The following is a 16,132-nucleotide window of genomic DNA, read 5'->3' on the forward strand; positions in this document are numbered from 1 at the left end:
AATGTAATTGTCTGAGTGATGGGGAGTAATGGAGGCATTGGTGAGCTTTTGGTGAGACTGCCCAATATTTTAAAGGGGCAATTATTTAAAAGGCAAAACAAGGCTGATATTATATATGCAGAATTAACATCTGGTTACAGAATGGAGGCAGAGGGCCTAATTCAGACCTGCTTGCCAGTGCTGAGCGCTCGCAAGCGGGTCGATGTTAGCTCAGTGCGCATGCGCACGAGGGAGCCAGCTCCGTCGCTCCAGGTTTCGCTACAAAGGGGGCGTGCTGTCGATGGTGAGTGACAGCACGCCCCCTTTGGTGGGCGTGCCGGGGGCGTGGCTGCCCAGACGTCTGGGGCCGGCCCACTGAGATCACAAGTGATGTCAGTGGGAGTGCTCTCGGCTCTGATAGAGCCAAAAGCACTCCAAGGCTTGCGGCAACGAGACCCTACCACAAGGGTCTTGTCGCAAGCCCAATGGTCGCGATGGTCTTGACCATCGGGACCATCTTTTTGGCCGCTCGCTATAGCTGTGGGTGGTCACCCACAGCTATGCGAGCAGCCAGGAGGCCGCTCTAAAATTAGGAAGGACAGCCCTGATTCAGAGCGAGCGCTCTGCATCAGGGCCAGAGTCCAACCCCAAACAGCTGAAATTTGAAAAGCATTCTCTCGAGGCGAGCCCATACATTAGGTGTGCTATGCATTGTACAATGCTATATTGGGAGGATTGGTTATAGTGACAGTGTATCCTTCATCAGTAATGTTGTAGAGCACATGCGGAAGAAAAGGGAGAACAAAGTACAGGGACATAAGGCAGCTTATATTTTTTCAGCTTGTGACAAACTCTCATCTGCTGAATGTGTAGAGTCTGTTGTACAACATGCAGTTCTCATACCAAGGGCTCTATTTATTACAATTATTTTTACTAAAATAAAGTGGAAAAGGGTGTTTTCACATTATTTTAGTTTCACCTAAAGGTGCTACAGGGCAATTGGAGTAGAATTCATAAAATTATTCTCCAACCCCTAAGTATCACTTGTTTTTAGTAAGCAGATCGCATTTCCCATAATTGTAATGGGAAATGTGATCCGACCAAAGTTACTAAAAATAAATTGTAAAATTATACCAGAGAAAACCCTGTGACAATAACGCCACCTGGAGGTAGTGTTATCCAGGGTCATCCCCGGTTACTAGACTCCTGCCCTGCTCTAACGGGGAGAGCAGAGACCGGAGTCGGCCCCAGTGGTCAGCTGTGTGGTCTAAAGAGACCAAACGCTGATAGTGTAAAAAAAAATTAACTTACCTGACTCCAGGGACCGGTGGTTGGGGCTCCTGTGATGTCCTCCCTCCAGTCAGCTGGTCTCCCATGCTGCACTGCGGCCCAGTCATCAGGCGATCGGGTCCCAGTGCAGTATGGGATATCACCTGACCGGAGGACATGGAAGACATCACCGGAGCCCGTATCATGCAGGTAAGTGTAATTAAGGGAGAGGGGGGGTAGCGGGAGGGTGTGCAATCATGGGGGGGCTTAGCGCATAGGGGGTAGCGGCGGCGGCCGGTCGGCGAATGCGCCGGCCACTAGTAACGGTATTTTTTTGCGAAAATACAGTGACTAGTGTGCGGATGGGAATCGCAGGGACAGAGCTTTCTCGCAAGCTTTGTCCCTGCAAGGGATTTGTAGTAAATTCCTGTGATATTGCCTGAATTTGCAATGCGAATTCAGTCGGTACTATCACACTACAATCTGCATTACAAATGCGGATTGTAGTAAATAGAGCCCCAAGTGAGGGTGTGATTCATAGTTGGGAGTGATTCCTAGTTGGATGCATGGCCAATGTTTTTGCAGATAAGTGACTTTTTGCTACTGCTCATGCATGAAATGTCTAGGAAACCTCACTGTGTGTCACAACTCTTGGATATATAATGGATGCTGGCCCATAGTTCAAGATTGGCAGGATACAGTACTGAGCCATGGAGTCTAACATACTGGTAGTATTTATCAGGGACCCCCGCACGGGGGTCATGGCCCTCACAATTGGTTCCCCAATATTGGTGCTGGTGCACTTTGGATTGGAGCAGAGTACAATGAAGGTGTATAAAGTAGTCAACAAGCCGGGTCAGAATCAAATGGACAAGATGATACCAGGGATTAGATGTTAAAAGGTCATGGAGAATAGCCAAAGTTGAATATCAAGCGTAGTACCAGGGAAAAGAAGGAATCAGGTCACAAGCAAAGCCAAGGTCAGCAACAAGCAGTAAGGATCACTAGGAACACTGGAGTATGATTCGGGAGCCTATAGTCTGGCACGGGAGTGCACCCAGGAACTTCCTTATATAAGAGGAGTGAGAGAAAGACCATGAGAAAAAAGCCATAGAGATTGTTTGTCTTGAAGCCAGCTGTAAGGTACAAGTATAAACTCTCCAATCCAATATGGCTATAGCTAGAGCAGTTTCAGAGGGTCTGATGGAAATAAATGTATTTCTGGGGGAAAGGCTGCATAGCTACTGAGAGCACAGTGAAGCTTTGGATATAGAGCCTAACCTTGGCCATGGCAGAGCTGTGAAATTGCAAGAACAGAATGAAAATCTAAAGAGAGGTCTGTTGACTGTGAAGCACCAGTTGCATAATCTCCAAATAGAAATGAATGCCAAAGAACTAAAGCTGCAGTATAAATTAAATGTGGCACAGTCTATAATAGCTGCACAAAAGTTAAGACTCACTGAATTTGAAGATATAAAAAGCAAACTTTTACAGTCTGAGAACAAATTGGCAAGCACCATGAGGAAAATTACCCAGCTGGAAGAGCAGCTGTCTGCGGCTCAGAAAAAGTTCCTCATGGTTGTGAGAAAAGCAGGAGAAGTTGATTGGCACGATTAGGGGCAGATTCAATTGGGCACGAGGTTTAGCGAGGAAAAAACCTTGCTCCCCTCGCGCTCAATTTTGAAATACAGCAGGTATGCACGCTCCTGATACCCGCAGTATCCAATAAAAAAAATAGTGGTCACAGGGTTTTCAGCTCTGAAAACCCTGCGCCGTGTAAAAAAAAAAATTCAATTTTTTTTTTACTTACCTGCCCTGGGGTTTCAATGGCTCCAAGTGGCCTCCCCTCTATCTTCTTACTGGAGAGGGGGCTGCTGGGAGTCCCGTGGGCTCCTGGGAGGCTCCAGGAGCTGGTGGGAGGGGAAAGGGCTGCTGTGAGTTGTAGTTCCCCCAGCGCCCATTCCGGGGGCCACACAGACACTGGGGGGGGGGCACACTGAACTGGGGATCACACACACGCTCACTCATACACACTTACAAACACCATACACACTGACATACTCACCCTGCTACAAAAGACCCAGCTCCCGAAGCTGGATGCAGAAGACAGTGATGCAGAAGGTAAGTAATTAATTAAGGACTAATTAAGCTAATTGGAAACTCCCAATTGCTTAATTAGTCATAAGGGGGGGTACCGCCAGGGTGCTAGAGCAAGTCCCACTGATTTTTCCTGAAATTAACGATTTTAGGAAAAATAACACTTGTTCTGGAGTAAAAAAAACACCAACCTAATTGAATAGTAAAAAACCCGCACCTGCAGGCAAATTCTAGCAGGTGCGGGATTTCTACTATTCTTGCACCCAATTGAATCTGCCCCTAAGACTGATTTCTGGACCAAAAATAGCATCCAATGTCTCCTCTAAGCCTAGTGTGATAGAAGTGCATAAACACAGGTGATGATTGCTACAGCTTAATCCTGAAAAGGCTGGCACGCAGAGTGATATGCTACTGGTGCAGTGTGTCTTGTGTGATGAGCAGCGGACGAGCAATGAGATGCTTGAACAAAGTAAGATGTTCCAGGAGAATGATGTTTGTCAGCAGCAGTTTGACAAGGAAGATGTCCTCATTAAATGTCAGTGTCCAAAAAGTGAGAGAAGTATCAAAGTTGGGAAATTTTCTAAAAGACCATCTTGCAAAAGTGGGTGAAGTACCATGTAGTGTCTTTCAGCTTAGTGATACCTGAGGGTGTGAAGTTCTCCCAAAGGGACACAGGCCCAGATTGCAAAACCGTGTCTGAAGTTGATGATAAAAAAAACTGATGAATACAGAGGGTGATCGTATCGATACCTAGTAAAAACCTCTGTACGATCCTGCCTATACCTTCTAGAATTCCTTCCTATACCTTCTAAATCCTGCCTATACCTTCTAGAATTGTCGCAATTTAGCGTAATGAGTAGCACAGTAAATAAATGCCTTTAGACTTTGAATGTGTTTCCAAAGCACAAAAAGTTATTATTCAACATAAAAACAGATGGTTACACGCTGTGATCTAAAGACAATTAGCGCAAATAAATCATACAGACCCAAGGTACAGTTATTACATACGCACGCGCTCTGGCCCAGATACCGGCATCAGCAATAGAAACCTCCATCAACAGCATCAGCAAGAAGACTCTCGACTGTGGTCAGAGAGCGCACATATATACTCTTACAGGAATAGGCAATACAATAGGACAGATTGGTTCTCCGTCACGATGCTTCTGTTACAGGACAGTTAACAGGTCAGTTCAAATGGACACAGGTCAGCCTCCGACAGCCTTTTGTCTCCTTTTTCCCGCTGCATGCAAATCTAAGCTGCTAACATTACAGAGTACATTTTAATGTTTTAACTCCCTATAGTCCATAGTTCGCAGACGCATGTTCCGATATTCTCACCGATGGTACCGGGAATCTGTGGAGACACAATAGATCAGTACAACACCAGACACGGTCTGCTTATCATGTACTAAGCCTTAGATGTCAAATAATCTTTATTACACAACATTAATAATCACTGAATAAACCTTGAATATCATACTTTAATACTAGGGAACCTTTCATGTAAGTGTGCAGTGTGTAAGTATTAGGGAATGGGGAAAAGACGCTAGTTAGCGTTGTGTGACTATGTGCTTTGTGGAGTATGCTATGGTGCGTGTCTTGCAGGGATAATTAGTTTATATGTTTTAGCGACTTTCTGTATTTATGTGATGAGGACTGTTAATTTCTTTCTATTGCGTGGGAATCGCACGACGCAAAATAGCATCGCTGTATGTAGTTATAGTGGCGAGTTTCACTCAAAATGGCGCTGGGCGGCCAGCCACAAAATGGGATCTCATTGCCATTCGCAAGATGGCGTCGCCCCGATCTAATTTTAAACAGATCCTGTCTCAGCCAATTATCCGGCTTCGACAATCGCATAACCCATGAAGAAAAGGTACAGCATGTACAGAAGTCTACAGAGAGGTGGATGACTTCCAAAGATGAGACTCTGATGTCAATATATGTTCAGAGTGATGTGAATGTGCCCAAGTCATGCACTTTTGTAGTGGAAAGCAGAACCTTACAGGCAGTTAATGGTGGCGGTCTTGTGAAGAATAGTTATCATGTATATGAAACAATGCCTTCATACAACCAGGATGGAACTTGCAATACAGCTGAATTTATCTGTAAGGAAGTGAAGTGGTCTCACATTAGAAAGCTTGAAGCAAAAAGTCCAGCTAAACTGAATATAAGAAAATTATTATAAAAAAATAAGTAATGAAATAATAATAACACAAAACTCAAACCTTATCTTCAAAAAAAAAAAAGGACCAAAAAAAGGAAAAAAGGGGATGTTATAGGAGATACCGATCATTAAATGAACATATTCAGAGGGTTCATCTCATACAAGCCCTTAGGGGCCACATTGTCTAACTGATGGATTCATCTATCCTCTTTTTTTCAGAAATAGCAGATCCCGGTCACCCCCTCTAGCCATAGGAGGAATCCAGTTAATTAGCATGTAGCGTAAAGTAGAAATCTGATTACATTCTTTCAAAAAATGCAAAGCCAGAGGTTTGTCTGGAGCCCGTGCAAAGTGAATGGATGAATAGTGTTGGGACATCCATTCTTTAAATGTTCGGATTGTCTTACCTACATACATCAGCCCACAATGGCAAGTAAGAAAGTAGATTACATGGTCAAGTTGACAAGGGAGCCTAGGCTTTAGATATATTTTATGATCGCTATGTGGGAGACAGAAAATAATTCCAGTAATCAGGGATCTGCAGGTCATGCAGCCGGCGCATTTAAAGCAACCATTACTCTGGGATAGCCAATTCCTCTTTTCTAAGGGCTCTGTGCACATATCAGATCTCAGCAGAAGGTTTTTCAAGTTGCTGCCTCTACTGACAGTCAGAAGCAGAGGGTTCTTTTTAAGTCGCTTAAATGCTGTATCAGAGGAGATCAGGTTTTTGTTATGACCTTTTGTGTGGACCTTAAATTGGTGTCACAGTGCAGATTTATAAATCACAGTATCAGTATAAGCATTTTTTACTCTGGTTTGCTTGCCCATCACAATTCCTTTCACTGGTGAGGCATCTCTCTACATCCCTATTACTATAGGCATGTTCCATAAAACTATTATGGCATTCCACTAGCTCTGGGTCTGAGTTATTCCTCAAGTCCCACATGAATTGTGAGACTGGTAGGCTAGATTTTAATTGGTCAGGATGGTGGCTTGAGGCCCACAGCAGGGTATTTCTGTCAGTCTCTTTTCTTAATAGTGTTTATCCCAGGGTAGAGCCTTGACGTTATACAGTCATATCCAAAAAGTGCATCAGATTTTCATCTATAGCAGCTGTGAAACGGATGGGTGTACCAAAATGATTCAAACAATCCATCATATCAAAAAATGCATCTCCCCTCCATATAACAAAAATGTCATAAATGTACCTCTTAAAGAAAAATAGCTAAAAAATATGTCTCTGCTCATACTGGTGCATGTACAAATTGATGTAATATGGCACCAGGTTAGAAATCATGGTGATGCCCACTATTTGTATGTAACAGTCACCCAGGTACATAAAATAGTTCAGCTCCAACACTAAATGCAAAAGTGGCACCATAAATTCATTTGGTGGTCCATCATATGGGCTGGTTAGAAGTGCTTCCTTAGCCATCTAAATCCCACCCTCATGGGGAATCACTGTGTAGAAAGAGCAGACATCAAGGGTGTAAGTCAGGCATTCAGAGGCCAATGGCCCCAACAACTTTAATTAACTGAGGAAATGTCTGGAATCTTTCAGGTAGGTATTGTTTGATTTTACAATAGGTTACAAGAAATGGTCTATGCAACGAGCTAATGACTGTAGCAGAGACCATCTTGCAGAAATTATTGGCTACCCAGGGGGGTCAGTGAGGGACTTATGGATCTCTCTACAATTGGATATACTATGGCTAACTTTGGACTTCTCTATTGTGAAGCCTGAGACTATGCACCCCAGCAGCATTGATATATATTTTATGTGAGTGCAACTCTGACTTTGGCTACATATGAGGATTATCGGCTGGTGGACCGTTTGGCTTATTGATATGATGGAATGGGAGCTTTGTATACCCGGCGGTGCGGTGGTCTGGATCTTGCTGCATATGACTGATGGGTATGTTGCTCCCTTTACCAGTGGATCTTTGAGGACACCATTGGTTTAACACTTACTGAGGTACCAGGATCTATGATGGTGGAACTCACGCTGGTAATTTGATAGATATACAGTGGTCTAAGGGCGATTTGGGGTCTGTCTTTACCAGGGACTGTTTATGTAGAGAGAGTAACTGTGTGGGAAGATGATATATTTAAAGATATACTTATGTGAGTTTGGATTGATTAAATATACTTCCTGATATGCATTTGGGGGCGTGCCCAGGGATGAGACATCTGGTATATATAGGCCTATATGGGAAGATAGTGGTACTTTCTCTGGACAAAGGACTCAGCATGGCCCAAAACATTGACATGTTTTTGGATGATGCTATGTGAATGAATAAAGGGCCTGATTCAGAGCCGGTCGCTATTTGCGCTCGCTCATCCATAAAATAGGGGTGGCTATTCAAATGAACCGTTCGCTGTTTGCGGTCTGTTCACGCCTCTAGGTCTGAACGAGCGAACAAAACTTGCGGTCTTTTTTGGGAAACTACGCCCCCTGTCCGCTCGCATCCTACGTCATGTCCGCTATTTATTAGATTAATCGAGTACATCGAACAGGGTATGAGCTGCTCGCTATTCTTGTGGTTGGTTTTTGCTACCACAATTTTGCGAGCAGTTCTGACTATAAAATAACCCAGTGACGTGGTCAGTGACGCTGCTGTTTTAAATATGAACACCCATAAAACGCCCATTTTGACCTTTAAGCACGCCTGCGATCGGATCTCCACTCCCCGTTTTCAAGCACCTTCCCCTGTTACCACCCACATACGCCTCATCCTGTCACTCAAATTAGCAGGCATTCGCACTGACTGGTGGGAGCCGCAAGGTTATTAAAGTTTACCCTGCGGTTCCCACCATTGACTACAATGGAGGGAGCCGTTCATTGGCTGAGAGACGGGAGATGGCCTCTCTCAGCCAATGAACGCTTAGCAGCGGGGTTTCCATGGTGATACCCCGCCGCTAAGCTCTCATTCGGGAAGTACCGTTCTATAGAACGGTACTAAGTTCGTGGATCGCGTTTTCGTTTTGTTTTTTTGCCAAGTCCGGGGATGCCTACTTTGGAACGAAGAGGACAGAACCTCGCATAGGAGATGGTGAGTATGTTTTTTTTCACAAGTCCCCTATGGATACTTTACCGGACAAGTGGACGATGTTACATAGGTGAGTATGTGTACATGTGTGTGTGTGTGTATGTATGTTTAATAAACGTATACTGTCACGGTGTGTGTGTCCTGTGTTTTTTTAAACATTTTTTTTACAGGTGAACTACAGGTACTAGTGGGCCCTTAATGCCCTGCATGCTGGTACTTGTGGTTCTCCAAGTACCAGCATGCGGGACAGGCTAGCTGGGACTTGCAGTTCTACTTGTAAAGACAATGTTTGATATTCTTTATTTACACCACACCACACAATCAACCCACCACCCACCGCCACCAGGGGTGGCGGGGATAGCCCCGGGCTATCAGCCTGGGCCTGGGGTGCCCTGGAGAGGGTGACCCCTTTATTGGGGGGGTCCCCAGCTCTCCAGGGATCCCCGGCCTGGGCTGACTAGTGGTCAGGGCAGATGCTGCGGCTGGGGGGCCCGGTGAAAGGGCTCCCCTGGCTGTGGCATCAGCCCCCCGCTAGAAAAAGTCCAGTGCTGGTTCTGGAACATACAGGGGAACCCTACTAATTTTTTTCCCCTGTATTTCCAGAACCAGGACCGGATCAGAGCCCAGAGCTGGTTGCGCAGAATACGGGGGACCCCTACGTCGTTTGTCCCCCGTATTTTGGCAACCAGCGCTGGTTCTGACTAGCCCGGTGCTGGTTGTGCTTAAGTACAGGGGACCCCTACGTCGTTTGTCCCCTGTATTTAAGCACACCCAGCACTGGGTTACTAATGCCCGGGCTGGTTGCTCTTTTTTGGGGGGGTGCATGCCATTTTTTTCTTTTTTTACACAGGTTTTTTTTTTTTTTTTTTTACCACAGCAGCACAGACGGGTCTCACGGACCTGTCATTGCTCTGTGCCAATCACACAGATGCATGTAGCACGGATCTCCCAGGTTCGTGCTACATGCAAATGGGCACCATAACGCTGATTGGCTTCCTGTCTGCCACTGCAGTGCCACTCCTAGATGGGCCACGTGTTTGTGCCGCCCACTTGTGTCGCTTAGCATAGTCATCCAGCTACCTCGGTGCAACCTTTTGGCCTAAAAACAATATTGTGAGGTGTGAGGTGTTCAGAATAGAGTGGAAATGAATGGAAATTAATGTTATTGGGGTTATTAATAGCGTAGGAACAAAAAAAGGCCCATTTTATGTGATTTTAGTGTTTTTTTTTATTTTTTTAAGAAAAAATCCAGATCCAAAACACAAAACCCAGAACCCAAAACACGGAAGGGTGGTTTTGGCAAAACCAATCCAGATCCAAAACACGAAGAAAGATCCAGATCCAAACACAAAACACGAAAAGTGGCCGGTGCACACCCCTAATATAAAGCACTAATCCACGGCACTCACCATTCCTAGATTTGGGGTGCAACATGGTATGTGACCACATTGTTTAAATAGAAATCACAGGGGCTCTGCACTCACCATAATAACTAACAATAATATTAAACAGTGGGGTTTTGGTTCATGAATTGATCAATGCATTTAAGCTTGCAGCCCCCGTCATGGGACCCCAGTTTACTGCAAGTCCCTACTTTATTGCTCAGAATTATAACATGGGCATAGCTATCACATTAGTGTTAAACTCAGGGTATGCTATCAAGGTTTAAAGCCCACAGCAACTTTGCTTTTAAGGTGAGGCAGTCACCAAGCATACCTGTTGCAAAGCACCTAGGAGAACAGCTGACACAAGTTAGATTAAACAGGTTAAAAGGGTGCATGAGAAAAAGTGGTCACAAAATGATTAAAAAAATGAATAAAATAAACAAAAAGCACTAATCCACGGCACTCACCATTCCTAGATTTGTGGTGCAACATGGTATGTGACCACATTGTTTAAATAGAAATCACAGGGGCTCTGCACTCACTATAATAACTAACAATAATAATAAACGGGGGCTGCAAGCTTAAATCCAATTCATGAACCAAAACCCCACTGTTTATTATTATTGTTAGTTATTATGGTGAGTGCAGAGCCCCTGTGATTTTATATATATATATATATATATATATATATATATATATATATATATATATAAAATGCACAAGTGCACAACATATCCACTTAAGAGCATAAATAATTACAAATAAAGTCGAGTATCAAAAAGTCTCTAGTAATGGCGATGTACGTGCTGAGGTCCTCTTATTAGCCTCACTACGCCCAAATAGTCATGAAACGAAAAGAAGGAGACAAGACGCATCCACGTGGGTAAAAAATAGCAATCACTTTTACTAAGTGCAATAAACTCACATACATTAAATTAAACAGTGGCCGGCTCACACTCAACCCTCCGTTGCCTCCGGATCACACCCAGGGTGATGGATATCCACGCTATACAAAGTGGCAATCCTGTCCGGCTCTCCATGCAACAAACAGCTTGGGACTCAGCTCGTGACAACACCAGGTCCAGGTTCAGACACTAAGCCACGCCCAACTAGTTTTGTCAGCCAAGGACTTCGTCAGAGGGTGTGCTCTCTACATTTGGAGATTTTATATATATATTTATATATATATAAATATATATATATTAGGGGTGAGCGGGTTCGGATTTCTGAAATCCGAACCCCCCCGAGCCCCCCCGATCCGAGTCCGATCCGAGTCAGGCTCGACTTTTCCCGCCTGACTCGGATCTGAAATCGAGGCAAAACGTCATCATCCCGCCTTCCGAGTCTCGCGGGTTTTGGATCCTATATAAGGTACCCGCGTCGGCGCCATTTTCTCACTCGGCTGTGGACAGTGAAGAGGGAGGGTGGGAGTTAGGGCTGTGTAGTGTAGTGTAGTGTAGTGTAGTGTAGTGCTGCTGTTGTCCACTACTTCAAAGTCCATAGGGGCTGGCTGTGTTGTGCTGTGCTGCTGTTGTTAATAGGGGCTGTGTCCACTACTTCAAAGTCCATAGGGGCTGGCTGGACTGTGTTGTGCAGTCAGTTCTCCATAGGGGCTGTGTCCACTCCAAAGTCCTGTGCAGTGTCCCAGTCCTAAAGGAGTGCTGTAGTGTTGTCCAGGGGGTGCTCTGTCCATCAGGGGTGCTCCCCCCAAGTGCTAAAAAAATAATATATTTTCTGTGTTTGTGAATTGTGTGCGCAGTAGCCGCACGTGCATCAACAAAGTAGTGCCAAGTGTGCGCCTGTGTCATAAGTAAAGGGCCGGCTGGCTTGACCGTTAAAGGGTGCTGTAACCCCCGAAAGTACACTCCAGTCCAAACCAAAAAAAAATTATTTTCTGTGTTTGTGAATTGTGTGCGCAGTAGCCGCACGTGCATCAACAAAGTAGTGCCAAGCGTGCGCCTGTGTCATAAGTAAAGGGCCGGCTGGCTTGACCGTTAAGGGTGCTGTAACCCCCGAAAGTACACTCCAGTCCAAACCAAAAAAAAAATTATTTTCTGTGTTTGTGAATTGTGTGCGCAGTAGCCGCACGTGCATCAACAAAGTAGTGCCAAGCGTGCGCCTGTGTCATAAGTAAAGGGCCGACTGGCTTGACCGTTAAGGGTGCTGTAACCTCCGAAAGTACACTCCAGTCCAAACCAAAAAAAAAAATATTTTCTGTGTTTGTGAATTGTGTGCGCAGTAGCCGCACGTGCATCAACAAAGTAGTGCCAAGCGTGCGCCTGTGTCATAAGTAAAGGGCCGGCTGGCTTGACCGTTAAGGGTGCTGTAACCCCCGAAAGTACACTCCAGTCCAAACCAAAAAAAAAATTATTTTCTGTGTTTGTGAATTGTGTGCGCAGTAGCCGCACGTGCATCAACAAAGTAGTGCCAAGCGTGCGCCTGTGTCATAAGTAAAGGGCCGACTGGCTTGACCGTTAAGGGTGCTGTAACCTCCGAAAGTACACTCCAGTCCAAACCAAAAAAAAAATTATTTTCTGTGTTTGTGAATTGTGTGCGCAGTAGCCGCACGTGCATCAACAAAGTAGTGCCAAGCGTGCACCTGTGTCATAAGTAAAGGGCCGGCTGGCTTGACCGTTAAGGGTGCTGTAACCCCCGAAAGTACACTCCAGTCCAAACCAAAAAAAAATTATTTTCTGTGTTTGTGAATTGTGTGCGCAGTAGCCGCACGTGCATCAACAAAGTAGTGCCAAGCGTGCGCCTGTGTCATAAGTAAAGGGCCGACTGGCTTGACCGTTAAGGGTGCTGTAACCTCCGAAAGTACACTCCAGTCCAAACCAAAAAAAAAATTATTTTCTGTGTTTGTGAATTGTGTGCGCAGTAGCCGCACGTGCATCAACAAAGTAGTGCCAAGCGTGCACCTGTGTCATAAGTAAAGGGCCGGCTGGCTTGACCGTTAAGGGTGCTGTAACCCCCGAAAGTACACTCCAGTCCAAACCAAAAAAAAAATTATTTTCTGTGTTTGTGAATTGTGTGCGCAGTAGCCGCACGTGCATCAACAAAGTAGTGCCAAGCGTGCGCCTGTGTCATAAGTAAAGGGCCGGCTGGCTTGACCGTTAAGGGTGCTGTAACCCCCGAAAGTACACTCCAGTCCAAACCAAAAAAAAATTATTTTCTGTGTTTGTGAATTGTGTGCGCAGTAGCCGCACGTGCATCAACAAAGTAGTGCCAAGCGTGCGCCTGTGTCATAAGTAAAGGGCCGGCTGGCTTGACCGTTAAGGGTGCTGTAACCCCCGAAAGTACACTCCAGTCCAAACCAAAAAAAAAATTATTTTCTGTGTTTGTGAATTGTGTGCGCAGTAGCCGCACGTGCATCAACAAAGTAGTGCCAAGCGTGCACCTGTGTCATAAGTAAAGGGCCGGCTGGCTTGACCGTTAAGGGTGCTGTAACCCCCGAAAGTACACTCCAGTCCAAACCAAAAAAAAAATTATTTTCTGTGTTTGTGAATTGTGTGCGCAGTAGCCGCACGTGCATCAACAAAGTAGTGCCAAGCGTGCGCCTGTGTCATAAGTAAAGGGCCGGCTGGCTTGACCGTTAAAGGGTGCTGTAACCCCCAAAGTACACTCCAGTCCAAACCAAAAAAAAATTATTTTCTGTGTTTGTGAATTGTGTGCGCAGTAGCCGCACGTGCATCAACAAAGTAGTGCCAAGCGTGCACCTGTGTCATAAGTAAAGGGCCGGCTGGCTTGACCGTTAAGGGTGCTGTAACCCCCGAAAGTACACTCCAGTCCAAACCAAAAAAAAAATTATTTTCTGTGTTTGTGAATTGTGTGCGCAGTAGCCGCACGTGCATCAACAAAGTAGTGCCAAGCGTGCGCCTGTGTCATAAGTAAAGGGCCGGCTGGCTTGACCGTTAAGGGTGCTGTAACCCCCGAAAGTACACTCCAGTCCAAACCAAAAAAAAATTATTTTCTGTGTTTGTGAATTGTGTGCGCAGTAGCCGCACGTGCATCAACAAAGTAGTGCCAAGCGTGCGCCTGTGTCATAAGTAAAGGGCCGGCTGGCTTGACCGTTAAGGGTGCTGTAACCCCCGAAAGTACACTCCAGTCCAAACCAAAAAAAAAATTATTTTCTGTGTTTGTGAATTGTGTGCGCAGTAGCCGCACGTGCATCAACAAAGTAGTGCCAAGCGTGCACCTGTGTCATAAGTAAAGGGCCGGCTGGCTTGACCGTTAAGGGTGCTGTAACCCCCGAAAGTACACTCCAGTCCAAACCAAAAAAAAAATTATTTTCTGTGTTTGTGAATTGTGTGCGCAGTAGCCGCACGTGCATCAACAAAGTAGTGCCAAGCGTGCGCCTGTGTCATAAGTAAAGGGCCGGCTGGCTTGACCGTTAAAGGGTGCTGTAACCCCCAAAGTACACTCCAGTCCAAACCAAAAAAAAATTATTTTCTGTGTTTGTGAATTGTGTGCGCAGTAGCCGCACGTGCATCAACAAAGTAGTGCCAAGCGTGCGCCTGTGTCATAAGTAAAGGGCCGGCTGGCTTGACCGTTAAAGGGTGCTGTAACCCCCGAAAGTACACTCCAGTCCAAACCAAAAAAAAATTATTTTCTGTGTTTGTGAATTGTGTGCGCAGTAGCCGCACGTGCATCAACAAAGTAGTGCCAAGCGTGCGCCTGTGTCATAAGTAAAGGGCCGGCTGGCTTGACCGTTAAAGGGTGCTGTAACCCCCGAAAGTACACTCCAGTCCAAACCAAAAAAAAATTATTTTCTGTGTTTGTGAATTGTGTGCGCAGTAGCCGCACGTGCATCAACAAAGTAGTGCCAAGCGTGCGCCTGTGTCATAAGTAAAGGGCCGGCTGGCTTGACCGTTAAAGGGTGCTGTAACCCCCGAAAGTACACTCCAGTCCAAACCAAAAAAAAATTATTTTCTGTGTTTGTGAATTGTGTGCGCAGTAGCCGCACGTGCATCAGCAAAGTAGTGCCAAGCGTGCGCCTGTGTCATAAGTAAAGGGCCGGCTGGCTTGACCGTTAAAGGGTGCTGTAACCCACAAAGTACACTCCAGTCCAAACCCAAAAAAAAATTATTTTCTGTGTTTAGCCGCACGTATATATCAAATCGATATAACATAAATGGAGGACCAAACTTTCTCCGATAAAAATAAAATAGAGAAAGATCAAGAACCACTTCCTCCTAGTGCTGAAGCTGCTGCCACTAGTCATGACATAGACGATAACATGCCATCAACGTCGTCTGCCAAGGCCGATGCCCAATGTCATAGTAGAGGGCACATACAATCCCAAATGGCAAAGTTCAGGAAAATGACCTTGAAAAAGACATTTAAATCAGCTGAAGAGAAACGTAAACTTGCCAATATGCCATTTACGACACGGAGTGGCAAGGAACGGCTAAGGTCGATCCCTAGTATGTTCATGACTAGTGGTTCAGCTTCACATGACGATGGAAGCACTCCTCCCACTAAAAAAATCAAAAGAGTTAAGCTGGCAAAAGCACAGCGAAGAACTGTGCTTTCTAAGAAGATATCACAAATCCCCAAGGAGAGTCCAAGTGTGGTGGTGGTTGCGATGCCTGACCTTCCCAGCACTGGACGGGAAGAGGTGGCTCTTTCCACCATTTGCACGCCCCCTGCAAGTGCTGAAAGGAGCACCCACAGTCCACTTGCTGATATGCAAATTGAAGATGTCACTGTTGAAGTACAACAGGATGAGGATACTGGTGTAGCTGGCGCTGAGGAGGAAGTTGGCGAGGAGGATTCTGATGGTGATGTGGTTTGTTTAAATCAGGCTCCGGGGGAGACAGTTGTTGTCCGTGGGATGAAAAAGCCCATCACGGTCATGCCTGGGCAGAAGACCAAACATTCCACCTCTTTGGTCTGGCAATATTTCTATCCAAATCCGGACAACAACTGTCTTGCCATATGTACCATATGTAAAGGTGAAATAAGTAGGGGTAGGGACGTCAACCACCTAGGAACATCCTCCCTTATACGGCACCTGCAGCGCGTTCATAAAAAGTTACTGTCAAGTTCAGAAACTTTGGCTAAGACCGTAAGCAGTCCAGGGACACCTAAATCCCGTTGTCCTGTTGTATCCAAGCGCCTGCAAACCACACCGTCAACTCCCTCCTCGTCAATTTCCTCCTTAGTTAGGATTGGAAGTAGTCCTG

At 45.5% G+C, this 16,132-nt stretch overlaps 1 pseudogene; it reads left to right on the plus strand.

Annotated features, from left to right (window-relative positions):
- Positions 1-2,628: 2,628 nt before the first annotated feature.
- The window catches only part of LOC148500722 (NACHT, LRR and PYD domains-containing protein 12-like), a 125,989-nt pseudogene continuing 112,485 nt past the window's right edge, over positions 2,629-16,132 (plus strand).

The sequence above is a fragment of the Taudactylus pleione genome, unplaced genomic scaffold, assembly GCF_031769625.1.
Source record: "Taudactylus pleione unplaced genomic scaffold, aTauple2 ptg000547l, whole genome shotgun sequence".
NCBI lineage: Eukaryota > Metazoa > Chordata > Amphibia > Anura > Myobatrachidae > Taudactylus > Taudactylus pleione.